Source organism: Cupressus sempervirens, chromosome 5 (assembly GCF_028749045.1).
Source record: "Cupressus sempervirens isolate cs-2001-9-10 chromosome 5, ASM2874904v1, whole genome shotgun sequence".
Lineage (NCBI taxonomy): Eukaryota > Viridiplantae > Streptophyta > Pinopsida > Cupressales > Cupressaceae > Cupressus > Cupressus sempervirens.
Window position 1 is genome coordinate 92546608 of NC_143122.1, and position 12827 is coordinate 92559434.

Consider the following 12827-nt stretch of genomic DNA (forward strand, 5'->3'; position numbering starts at 1 on the left):
GTTACCAAGAATGAATGGTAAGGATGTCCTTATATGTGATTTTAAACATGGTCCCTTAATGATTTACAACAAATTAGATACATTGGAAAAGAACATCAATAACATATAGATTGAGCGAACTTGATTAGTACTAAAAATTGAAAGTAAAGAATGAATAACATAAATATTATAAGAAATGCTCTATATTACTAAGCTTTTTAAAGTAAAGAAAACAATTATAAGAAAAGGGAAAAGATTACAACATGGTGCTACTCATTCATTTAGAAACTTGGATGTAAGTATACTAGAGCATGTTCCTAAAAATATTTTTCATTACCTTTTTTTAAAAATGACTATTTTACAAGTAAAACTCCTTCATCCATTAACACTAGGATAAAATAACACAACTTCTATATTGGATAGGATCATGTCTCCAAGTCAAACCTAACTAAACACTCCCACAATTTCATGTTGAGATTACGTGTGTTGCACACATTGCATTATATTGTTATATTGCATTCTAGTATTTTACTATGTAATGTTATTGGTGTAGGAGCACCTAGGTAGGCTAAAGGGTAGACCTAGGATTTTTTTTAAATTTTGGCTTGTAGTGATGCTAGCCACATCACTAGAGTAATAATAGGATCAACTTGGTCCTAAGGTGAGGTTAAATAGGTTTGAAGAGTCCCACAATGCACTATTGCTCCTAATTGCTCAAAAAGTGGTCATTTGGCTCAATAGGGCATTTTTGGGTTTTGAGGACCAAATAGGGAAAGCAAGTGTTTTAGGGTTCTCATTAGGGGTTTTGGATCCATATTAGGCCTTTTGGAAAGTTTGGTAGCAAGTAGGGAAAGTTTGGGTAAACAATTTGCAAAATTGTTAAAAATGCTCTTTTCTTGCAAAGTTATCATCGACAACTTTTGCAACTTTTATGCAAGAAGAGAAACTTATTCATGGGAGTTATTCAACCACCTTAGTTAGTTAGAATCATACATGCCAAGTCTATTTAAGATCAAATGGAACTTGTTCCAAGGGTTGGAAGTATTATGGATTGAAATCAACAATTCCAAATTTGTAACAGTTTCTTTGTTTTGAGTGTTTCAATGCTTTGTATGGATTGGATTTGGGGTTTTCTATGTTGGAAATGTTAGTGGAGATTGTCCTTCATTTCTATTTTTAGTTTTTGTGTTGTTTCAGAGAGTTTTGTGTGTTCAAATAAATTATTTTGTGAGTCAACAATTTGTTGTTTTGAACATGGAAGCTAGCACAAAATGGGGTCTCAGGGCCATCTCGTGCCGTATGAAATCTATGGACCTTTGGGATTGGAACTAGACTCCTTGTAGATTATGTATAGCAAAGTAGAGCCCACAGGAATCACAACAAGCATTTTTAGTGTGAAGCCTATGCAAGCAAACCATGTTTGGTTAGGGATCACAAATATGGAAAAAGGGCATTTAGAGTGGATTGGAAATGCAGATACTCCAATACAAGAATGTGGTGAGTAAGAAGATGGTGAGGGCTAACCCTAATCTAGAGGAGGAGTCTTGATAAAGACTTTAAGGAGGTTTGAAACCCAAACAACACCAAAACCCTCAAACCCCTCAAATTAAGCCTAAAATTCTTCTTGGGCTATACAAACAAGTTGGGGGTTTAAGAATGCCGGAATCTTCAAGTATTTCGAAAAGGGTATCCAAAAAGGTGATTTATTTTGGTCCTTTATAAGGGATTTTTCAAGATATCTCAATTTTAATGCGTTTGGAGGGCTAATTCTTCTAGCCTTTTTCCAAGCAACTGAGTACAAATTGACCCGTGGATTGCAACTCAAATAGAGTTTTGCACTTGTTTTGGGTTTGGAATGTTGATGAGTGACCTAATGCATGCCTAGGTATCCATTTCATCATATGGGAGATTGAAACAACATTGGGGTTATATTTGTGCATTTGCGAAGTTATGAGCAAGCTTCTACTAACTAGTTGATGTGCACAAACTAAAGGAGTAGGGTCTCTTTGATAGAATCCTCAAAGGCATATGGTATGATAGAAACCCTATTTGGTCAAGTAAATGACCTAGTGGAGACCCTAAAGAGCTTGGGGTTTGAGAGAAATACTGGTTGTCACATTAGAGTGGTATTAGAGCAAGTTAAAGACTTGGGAAAATTTGGTGGATGTTTGCAGCTATTGGAGAGTCAGTAGGTGAAACTAACATGGTGAAAAATGAATAACTAGCCAAGGAAGTTGATGGACAAAGGGATAAGAATAGAGTTCTTGAAGAATCCCTAGCAGAGGTGAAGGTGAAACTGGATGCATTTGCTAAAATAGTTAGGAGAAAGGAAGAAGACGAATATGAGAAGGCTAAAGAGGTAGCAAAGAAGGATGTAGTCCCTAAACTTGACCCTATCTTGAATGAAGAGCCCTTCTCGAAGGCTATCAAAGCCCTAGGAGAAAAAGCTTTGGAAGGTGTACCACTTTTCAGTGGAAAGATGGACATTGATGCAGTCATGGACTAGATAGATGGCATGGAGAACCATTTTGAATGTGAGAGGGTATCAGAGGAACAAAAGGTTAAAGTTTTTAAGTCAAGGCTCAAAGGCTCAACTCTAACATGGCGGAAATATGTACAAGATGAAAGAATCAGCATGGGTAAGACTACTATAGCTAAATAGAAGGTTGTGGTCACTGAAGTGAAGGAGAACTTCCTACCTAAAGACTATGAGATCCAACTCCACAAGAGAAGGCAAGAATTGAAGCAAAAAGACCTTGATGTGACCTCTTATACTAAGGAATTTTAGAGGTTATGTCTAAGAGCCAAACATCAAGAAGATGAACCAATCAAAGTGGCAAGATATCTAGGTAGTTTGAAATGGAACATCCAGGAAGAGCTCAGTTATGGGCACCTACCATAGTTCAAAGATGTCATCAACTAGCTCTAAAGGTAGAGGTGAAGAAAAAAAAGGAAAGGAGATTCTAATATCCCCTAATCTCTCTCTCTCTCTCTCTCTCCCTCCCCCCCCCCCCCCCCCCCCCCATTCTATCTCTTTATCCTACCCTCACCCTCTCTCTCATTCTCTCCATCACTCCCTCCCTGCTTCAATCTACCCTTGTGTAGTAGTAATACAAAACCTGATTGGGTTATTTGTTCATATGGATAATGTAGTTAGAACTCAATAACCCAATCAGGTTATACAAAACCTGATTGGGTCATTGAAAACTGTAAATAAAATAATATGTCAATGGTTATTATGTTGTTTTAGTGTGGTCCACCAAATTCTAGTATTGTTTCACATTTATTTCTATACTAGGCCTACAAGTTTAAGGCTTTATGTGCTTGGAAATACTAAATCTTATAATTTTCATGTGGCAAAATCTTATTGTATGTTAGTGTTGGAAATATTCAAGATATGATAGGTTACTAAGAGGGGAGGGGTGAATCAATAACGTCAAAACTTTAAAACAATTCAGCACTTTAACCATATATACTATTCACCATTCATTCATCTAATCTACTGCATATATGAGAGAAAAAACATTTATAACACATGTACATAGTGATTTGGTGACCCAGAAACCTTCCAAATAGAAAGTAAAACTGGGGTGGGGATGATACCCACAAAACTTCGTTACTACAGTATGAAGTTGGCATGTTAAGGCTTACATTGACCACTTCTGGTGATCTACCCTATTTAGGAGCACAAAGGACTGCTAGGTCCACCTTGTTAGAGGATTTACAAACATACATTGAAGTATGCACTCTGTTAGGAGATTTATACAAAAGACTGTTAAGTCTACCCTATTAAAGGATTTACAAAATTGATTCACCTGTTAGGATGAAACAGTGGATCTACTTACAACTTGATTAGATCCTTAAAATTTAGATCACCTCTTGTGACTAATGAATCTTTACTGCTCCTTGTAGACCTTGCTGAATACTCTGCTCTTCTGCTGATTTGCATTTACACTTCTCAAAACATTACATGTCTCTCTTGATACTCTGATGCTTCTATTGTAAATGATATAATACATTACATATATACCATTCCAATAATTACAATTGCAAGGTCAGCTAAAACACAAGTGAACAAAACATTATTGAGTCGGCCAAATAGTAGAAAACTCGGGTTCTTCAAGCTAACCTAGTGACCTTCTGATACTCGGCATCCACAGCATTACTCGACATTGTCATGCACTTGGTAGAATTAGAGACTCGGTCCATACTAACCACACAACGTAGCTTGGAACTCAGTAACCATTGGAGACTTGGTAGATATAGTGTCACTCGGTAAAAATTGGATCCTTCATTTACCTTGATTTCACTCGGTAAACACTATACTTTCGTTACTTGGTAAACACTGTACTCTCATCACTCGATAAACATTGTGAAGCTCGGTGAACACTGTAAACTCGATAGACACCGCTAGATTTCTCATTCACTCGGTAGCTTCATGAATGCTTGGTAAGTGATGAACCTACAAGGTAACCACTGAATGCTTGGTATACATTGTAGACACTCGGTGTAAATTGTGAAGCTCGATTAACACTAGAATTCTCAGTGTGAACTACGAAGCTCAGTTAACACTAGAATTCTCGGTGTGAACTGCGAAGCTCGATTAACACTAGAATGCTCGGTGTGAACTGCGAAGCTCAATTAACACTAGAATGCTCGATGGCTATACTGATGTAGATAAGTGTTGTCAATAATGGCAATAATAACTTAATGCCAACAATCTCCCCCTTTGGCATTAGTGATAAAACACTTATAAGCCAAAACATATGTACATACTTGACTCAATGAATTTTGGTTTTTCAAAATTGATCTTTGTAGAACTGTTGCATATACATTTCTATATATCTTCTTGATGACTTGTAATGTATATATAAAGATTCTTATGTACACATGCTAACTCTATTGAGTGCTAACTCCCCCTATCACTCATAGTGATAACTCTCCTCACTTATAATGTTGAATCTCCCCCCTTTTTGACAATAATGCCAAAGGACTACATATATACAGTTTATATGACTACACCAAAGTGAGATAGAAATTCTTGATGTACCTTGAAGATGGTGGCAAATGTATTATCCCAAGTCTGCTACAAGATTTGACAAGTGGACAGAGCAATTTGAACTTCTGCTAATAATTGGATCAAGTGATCAGCCACTGAGAAGTTCTAATCTTGGACCAATGTTTTGCAATGAGCAATATGTTTCTGCATTGTGTCCATGATAGGAAGGATCATGTTTTGGATGTCTATGAGTGTAGACCAGATCCTTTCTTCCTCTCTCAATAGTTCTGCCTGTAGATCTGCCAAATATCTGATTTTGGTGTGATGGGAGGTTGTGGAGGAGGAGTCCACCTTTAGCTTGGAAGCACTTGATTGCATATCAATGTCAATCTTATTTAACTTATCCTTTGGTAAAACTAGAAACATCACAAAGTTTGGCAAAAAGTGATGCTACATTATTAAAAGAATTTTCAAAATTTCCCAAAAATGTTGACAATTCAACTTGCTTGATTGCTATCTTTTGAGCAATATTCTCTAGCACCTTATTATCAAATTTCTTTTCAGCTTTCTCAATAAGTTTCTCTTGTGCGGAAGAATCTTCATTAAATTTCTGAACAGCCTCTTCTAGCTGAATCAAAATGTGTTGAGTAGAATCTACTTCAACATTTATAGCATCTATAATTATATTCTTGGAATTTTTAATTATTCTATATTCCTTATCCCTTTCTGATCTTAACTGTTTCTGTGTAGCTTTCATCTCTATGAGTTGACTGGCTAACCTCATCTCTTCAATGGTAGCATTGTCATAGTGAATATTTGGAATCAGTATCTTTGTGTCTAAGTCAATGTCTTCTCCAATTTCCTTTCTAGTGATGAAAAGTTTTAATGGATGCTTTTGTTTGACTTCTGTGATGACTGGTTTGACCTTAGGAATAGACACAATATTGGAGATAGAAGGGCTAGCAGTGAAAATTGGGATAGGACTTGAGGATTGAATGCCAATAGAAGTATTAACTGGATCAAAAATTGAAACACTTCCCAAAAATGGTATCATACTTGGTAAAGTACCCATAGTAGAATCTGAACTGATTGGAGTGGAAGTGGATACAGATGATGCTAACGAAAACAAAACTGTAGAACTTATTGGAACTGATGAAAACAAAATTGTAGAACTGATTGTTACATTCACTGATGATGAAGGAGTTAAGGAGGCTGACTTGGTGGCTAAAGAAGTGACAGACAACTTGGTAGATGAAGTGCTTGGCACATCTATTTCAGATAGCTAGAGCTAGGAGGAGGTTGGTGAAGATTGAGCAATTGATGTGACTGTTGTGCTCACAATCTCACTTGCAGAAGCTATCTCCAAAGTAGATGTAACTATTTTTGGTGGAGAGTGAGGAAGGGATGTAATAACTCCTGCTACAATTTTTATTGGATCTTCTTCATGTTTATCTTCCTCATGTGCTTCTTCCTCCTTGTCTTCTTCCTCTTTTTCTTCCATTAGTGCATGCAGCTCTCCTGGAGTAATTGTGATGGATGGAGTGCTATCAAAATCATCACTGTCATTGCTATCATCATCCTTGATTTCAACGAGATCATTGCTAGGCTTTTGCAGATGATAGATGTTCTTCCACATATTTTTTGCATCATTTAGAACATGCTCAATGTCCTTAATTAAAATCAAACATGTGTGAAATCTAATCATCATTTTACCTTCATGGTTCTTCATTGCTGCCTTTATTTCCATTTCAGTAAGACTCGGTAGAAGATTCCTCAGGGATTGCTCATATATGTCCTTTGTTGTTTGGGTGGCTGACTCCCATCTTGGTTTTCATCTCTCCAATAGTTCTTTGGAGATTTGAGGGGCAAGCTGGTCTAGGGAGTATTTCCATTTTCCCATCTTATTGAGTGTCAGTTCCTCAATCTACATTTTCTCTGCATTTGTCCTTGTTTCAAATTTCAATGCCTTGAAATTTGTGATGCCATCTCCCTCTTCCAATTGTTTTAGCCTTTCCTCAAATGTGAGTGGGGGCCTGACAAGTACAGGTTCCTACTTGCCTTGTCTAGTTCTTTTAGAGAATACTGCAGTAGGCTTCTTTTTAGGTTTGGTGATAATCATCTTTCCTTCCTTCTTTGGTGGTTCCTCTTCTTTTTCGGATTCAAGTTCTTCTTCTTCTTCTTCATCCTCACCTTTTCCTTCAGTTAGCATAAGAGGGTTGGTTTCAATTTTCAATTTGGCTATCTTCCTCTTTCCTTTGCTTATTGCCTGGGGTAGCTTGATTTCAAGCTCAATTCTAGCCTTTGCCTCATCATATGTTTCGAAAATTGGTTGCTTTGGGTCTATTGGCTCATTCACCAGTGCTTCAATGATATCCCTGGCTTCGTCAATATTAACCTCATAAGGAAAAGGTTTCACCCATGCAACTCGGGGCTTGACCGCCTGAATGTATCCTTCATCACAATCAATCATAAAGCATACATCATCTTTGTAGTCTTCAACCAATTTTGGTGGAATTTGGAACCTATTATTCATTCTTTCCATGAAATCTTCAAAATAATTGTCCATGATGCTATCAAAGTTTTCACCCATTTCTACTACAAACTCATTTATCTGATAAAGAATGGGAATATCTTTTCTCCACACTACAGTTCCTTTTGATGGAAAGAATTTTTGAACAAAGAAAAATAAACAACTCAATAAGGAACCAAATTTGTAGGGATTATTCTTTGAAGTCCTTATGCTGTCCATGTTCTTGTTCAATTGTTTCAACAATAATTATAACAGGTCAAATTCAAGGTTCTTTTCCACAATTTTGAAAGCCAAATCCACAACCTCATAGGGTACACTATTCAGATGAGTAGAGCTATAAATTTTGTGGGCAATGATGTGAATTCCAAACCTTAATTCAACATCAGACATAGTGCTAGCCTTCAAACCTCTACTGTCCCATTCAGCTAGGGTTATCTTCTGTAACTCCTCCCGACCTAGGGTTTTGGTGGTTTTTCTTTGCTGAGTATGGGGAGACCAATAATCTTATGAATCATCTTCTTGGTGATTAACATTGGCTGCTCTAACCATAGTTGCCCATTGTGAACACGGCTGAGTATGTACCTGATCTACTTAGTTTGAAAACTTCTTGGCATATGCAAAATGTGGATTAACCCTTTGGTATCCAGATGTTTATGCTCAGGTTTCAAAGAACCATCAACACTCATTTCTCCTAGGGCATTATCCATCTCTAGGTTTCCAATCTCTTGAACAAAACATTTGAAATGAGTATGAATGTCATTTATGAGAAGTACCTTTGGTGGAGTTTGTGATTGAGCTCCATTGGGGTCGAGTGATTCTGCAATTGCTGGAACTAGTTTAAAATTCGGCGCCTTCCACTCCACACTTTTAACTAGCATTTCTAAACCTCGTTTTGCCTTGGTGCTGTTGCTACTTTTGGATGTCATTGCTGCTCGGTAGGTGTAAGAAAATTTTGAATAAATTCTCCACTTAAAAATCATTTGAAATCACTTGGAATTTGCTTTGGAATCACTGGAAATTTCTTAGCTCTGTAATCGTGGTGAAAAATGAAATCAAATTCTGCCCTTTTGACGAATTTTTTTCCACAAATGCTTGGTACAAAGGTAGATGAGATTACATAGTGCTTGATAGGCTGTCATTCACTTGCTCAGGAGAAGCTTGCAACTCGGTGATTGAATAAAACTTTTTTTGCTCCCGACCTAGCTCGACAAGGTGTTCAACTGACTTTCTTCGGTAGATGCAACTCGGAAAAAGATACGCTTTCTTTGATCCTTGTGGATCTGGAATACTGATTTGATCATTTTGCATTCTTTTATTTTGGAACTGCTTGAGATATCACTAGAAGATGCAGTTCCATATTCTCCTTTATGAATCTAATTGGAAATGGTGGATTCACCCACTTCTTGAGTGACATTTCCATCATTTGAACTATCTTGCTCGGTAGATTTAGGAATCCACTGTTGCCTCATCTACTTCTGAATGTTATCAGCTTTAGTTTTCTTTTCATCTTCGACTCTTCCTATGTTCATGCAGCTTTTAGTTATATGATCGAGTTCAGTGCATGTATAACATCTTATAGTAGTGTCCTTCTTCCTTAGGTGATGTCTTGCATAGTTTATACCAATATGTCCATATTCTCTGATCTGAAGAATGGATCTAGACTAATTTCAGTATTGAATGCTTAAATAAAATCAAATTTTAGCGAAAGTCTTATTACATGTATACATACATGAAATTATGCATCAAAACTTAAGAATTTAAGGTGAAATAAACAGAATTGAGAGAGAAGAAGATAGAGAGTGCAAACAAAGTTTGATTTCAGAGTTTTCCACAGATGTGACTATGTCTCCGGGTTGGCTCCAATAGAGTACGATCGATCCGATTATTCTCCAAAATCAATTACAAATGCACCAAGACTTATTCCCTTAAACACATCAGCATAACATGCCCTCGACGTGCAGAATAGTCTTCAAAAATCTCTTAAACATTCTCCTGTTCTCACCACCTCAATGTCTTTCCAAAGCGTACTACCCCCATTTTATACATCAAATTTAGCCAAAAATGGGCTAAAACAATTAACAAACATAATCCCCTATTTTGATTACATATTTTCGAATTTGCCCCTTTTACCATTATTTTGTTATGATCTCATACCAAAATTAAGGGTTTGTTTTCAACAAATACCCTTATTTAGATAAGATTGGGCGGATCTGTTATGCATAAATAACAAATCTTCCCCTAATATTGCATGTACCATAAATAGCCCATTGGTTGGCCTTAATTTTAGGAGGCCAATAATTAGGAGTTCAACTCCCATTATCTCATTCTTTTAATTCGAATTAAATAACCATTTTAATTTGAATTTGAATGTTTTCCCTCTCTTTATGATTTTGTGATGTCATGATGACATCATCAAAATCCATACTTTTACCTGAATTTGAAACCATCATAACTTTTACATCCAATCTTCGTTCTTGATGAAATGAATGCCATTGGAAAGCTTTTGACGAGCTCTTTCATTTGAAATCCATGGTCAAATACTTTTGAGATGATTACTTTTTCACCCTTTTACGGCCTCTAGTCCTGATTTCACCAAACTTTGACCAAACATAACTTGCACGAACATAATCCTTTTCACTCCGTTCAAGTTGCATTGGAATCAAGATGCTGAGATCTTTCTGATGGTGCAAAAAATTGGAGATTTGAAAAAACTTCAATTTTTACTAAAAATATCCACCGGATCAGGCCTCCCCACTGAAGACCTTTTAGACCTCCAAAAGTGACATTTACTCTGAAATAAAGTGAGGACTTGGCCTCCCCACTTGTCCTCTATCATTTGTACATCTGAATACCTAGCTCACAAGCACAATAAAGACTGCAACAACATTCTTGATCATAAACATTATTCTATCATTTCCATAAGCATCTACATCAATTGTCGTAGCCACTAACCAACAAACATTGACTAGCATCAAGCTGAACAATAATGCAGAAATGAAAGAGAATAAGTCAACAACATATTGATCCTTAACAACAGGAACATTTTTACCCAAGGAACCATCAATGCTTTCAATCATCATTCCCTCATGTTGTTCTGTGGGTGCATCTTGCAACATATGACCCTGGTTAGCTACTCCAAGTTCAAGTGCAGAACCACCTATACTAACAGACATAAGAGTTAACTCTTTACTTGCATTAATTACCCTCTTTAACTACCCTGTGTTTGCAAAAGAATGATCAGTCTTAATCTTGTGAGAATGTACAATATATTGAATGTCATCTTTAAATAAGTGATAATGATTCTTTTCCCTGTAGAAAATTGCTTTTCTGTCATAAAGATAAGGGCTACCAAGCACTATCCCACAGATATCCAGTGGAACCACATCAAATTGTACTTCATCCACAAACTTACTAGTGATTGTGAATCTTAAGGTGCATTGTCTTGTTACTTGCAACTTATCATTTTCACAAATCCAACCTAGTGGATAAGGTTTCTTATGCAATGTAGTTTTCAATCCCAAGTTCCTTACAATATTTTCAAAAATCAAGTTCACTTGAGAACCACTATCTATGAGTGCATCAATTTTAGTATTCTTAGCAGCAATCCTTAAATGAAATAGCTCATTCCTTTTCGTATCTTTAGAGAAATCATTTATTGTAGAAGTAGAAGCACAACTAGCAACAGAAACACTGGAAATAGGAGCTTTACCTTTCAAACCCATAGCTGTTATCTTAGTCTCGTCATCTGAATCCGAACCAAGATCCATAACAACATTCACGGCTTTCTCCTTACCTTTCTATTTTTGATTCTGTCTCTGAGCCCACTTAGGCTTCAATTCAGGATGCAACTACCGACAATGCTCTTCATCATGACCCTTCCTATCACAATGAGTGCAAGAAAGTTTATCATCCTTCTTGACTATAGTTGTCTTCTTTCCTTTCCCTGTCTCTGTAACCTTAGAAGATTTCTTTACAGAGTTTTCATCATCAAACTTATCAATAAAAGATCCTTTACCCCTTGACTCTAAGTGTGTAGCTTGAACAAACACTTCATCCAAATTACAAGGGTTCAATACCAAAATAGAATGTCTAAGGTAGGAATGTAGACCCCTATGTACTTCAACAACGTATCCTGGGTGTACAAAGGAACATTCAAAGCAATAGCCCTTTTCCTAAATTCATGGGTGTACTCTTGGACAGTTTGATCTTTCCCTTGCCTAAACATTTGCCAGTCCATCATTAACTGTTGCATATGTCCTAGGGGATAAAACCGCTTCTTAAGAGCATTAACAAACCCTGCCCAAGTTAAACAAACTTTACCATGTTGTGAAACTTATGCCTTAGTCTTACTCTCCCACCAGGTTAAAGCTGTACCCCCTAACCTAAGAGTAGCTAATTGAATCCTATCAACATCATCTAATAGGTTCTGGACTCTACAGTAGACTTCTACTTGCTGAATCCAATCATCCAATTTTTCAGCATTAAGTTCACCACACTACTTAGGTAAGTCAAATTTTACATCCAGTTTGATCTTAGGCTTATATCCACCCTTAAACAGATTAGAACAAGTAGAATGAGGAGAAGATGGAGAAGAAGGAGAAGAGGGAGGAGAAGAAGAAGAGGGTGGATCTAGTTTCTTGTCACCATCTCCATGATGTTTCCCTTTCTTGTCTTCATGTTCTTTCCGCTCTTGTCTCTCCTAAAAAAGAATGTCCACCTTAGCCTTCATCTCGAGGAATGCTCTTCGAAATTCCTGCTCACTGATCTCATCAGGAACCTCCATTCCAGAAATAGACATCCTCAGAAATGTTCTTCACTTCCCGATCTCAGGATTAAATTCTTCAAGCTTGCCTTCACCCTTCTGAATCCTAGACCTTGTTAGCATTCAAAAAAAAAAAAAAAAACCTGCAATAATAGTGAACTAGGCTCTGATACCACTTGATCTGAAGAACGGATCTAGACTAATTGCAGTATTGAATGCTTAAATAAAATCAAATTTTAGCGAAAGTCTTATTACATGTATACATAAATGAAATTATGCATCAAAACTTAAGAATTTAAGGTGAAATAAATAGAATTGAGAGAGAAGAAGATAGAAAGTGCAAACAAAGTTTGATTTCGGAGTTCGCCACAAATGTCACTACGTCTCCGGGTCGGCTCCAATAGAGTACGACCGATCCGATTATTCTCCAAAATCTATTACAAATGCACCAAGACTTATTCCCTTAAACACATCAGCATAACATGCCCTCGACGTGCAGAATAGTCTTCAAAAATCTCTTAAACATTCTCTTGTTCTCACCACCTAAATGTCTTTCC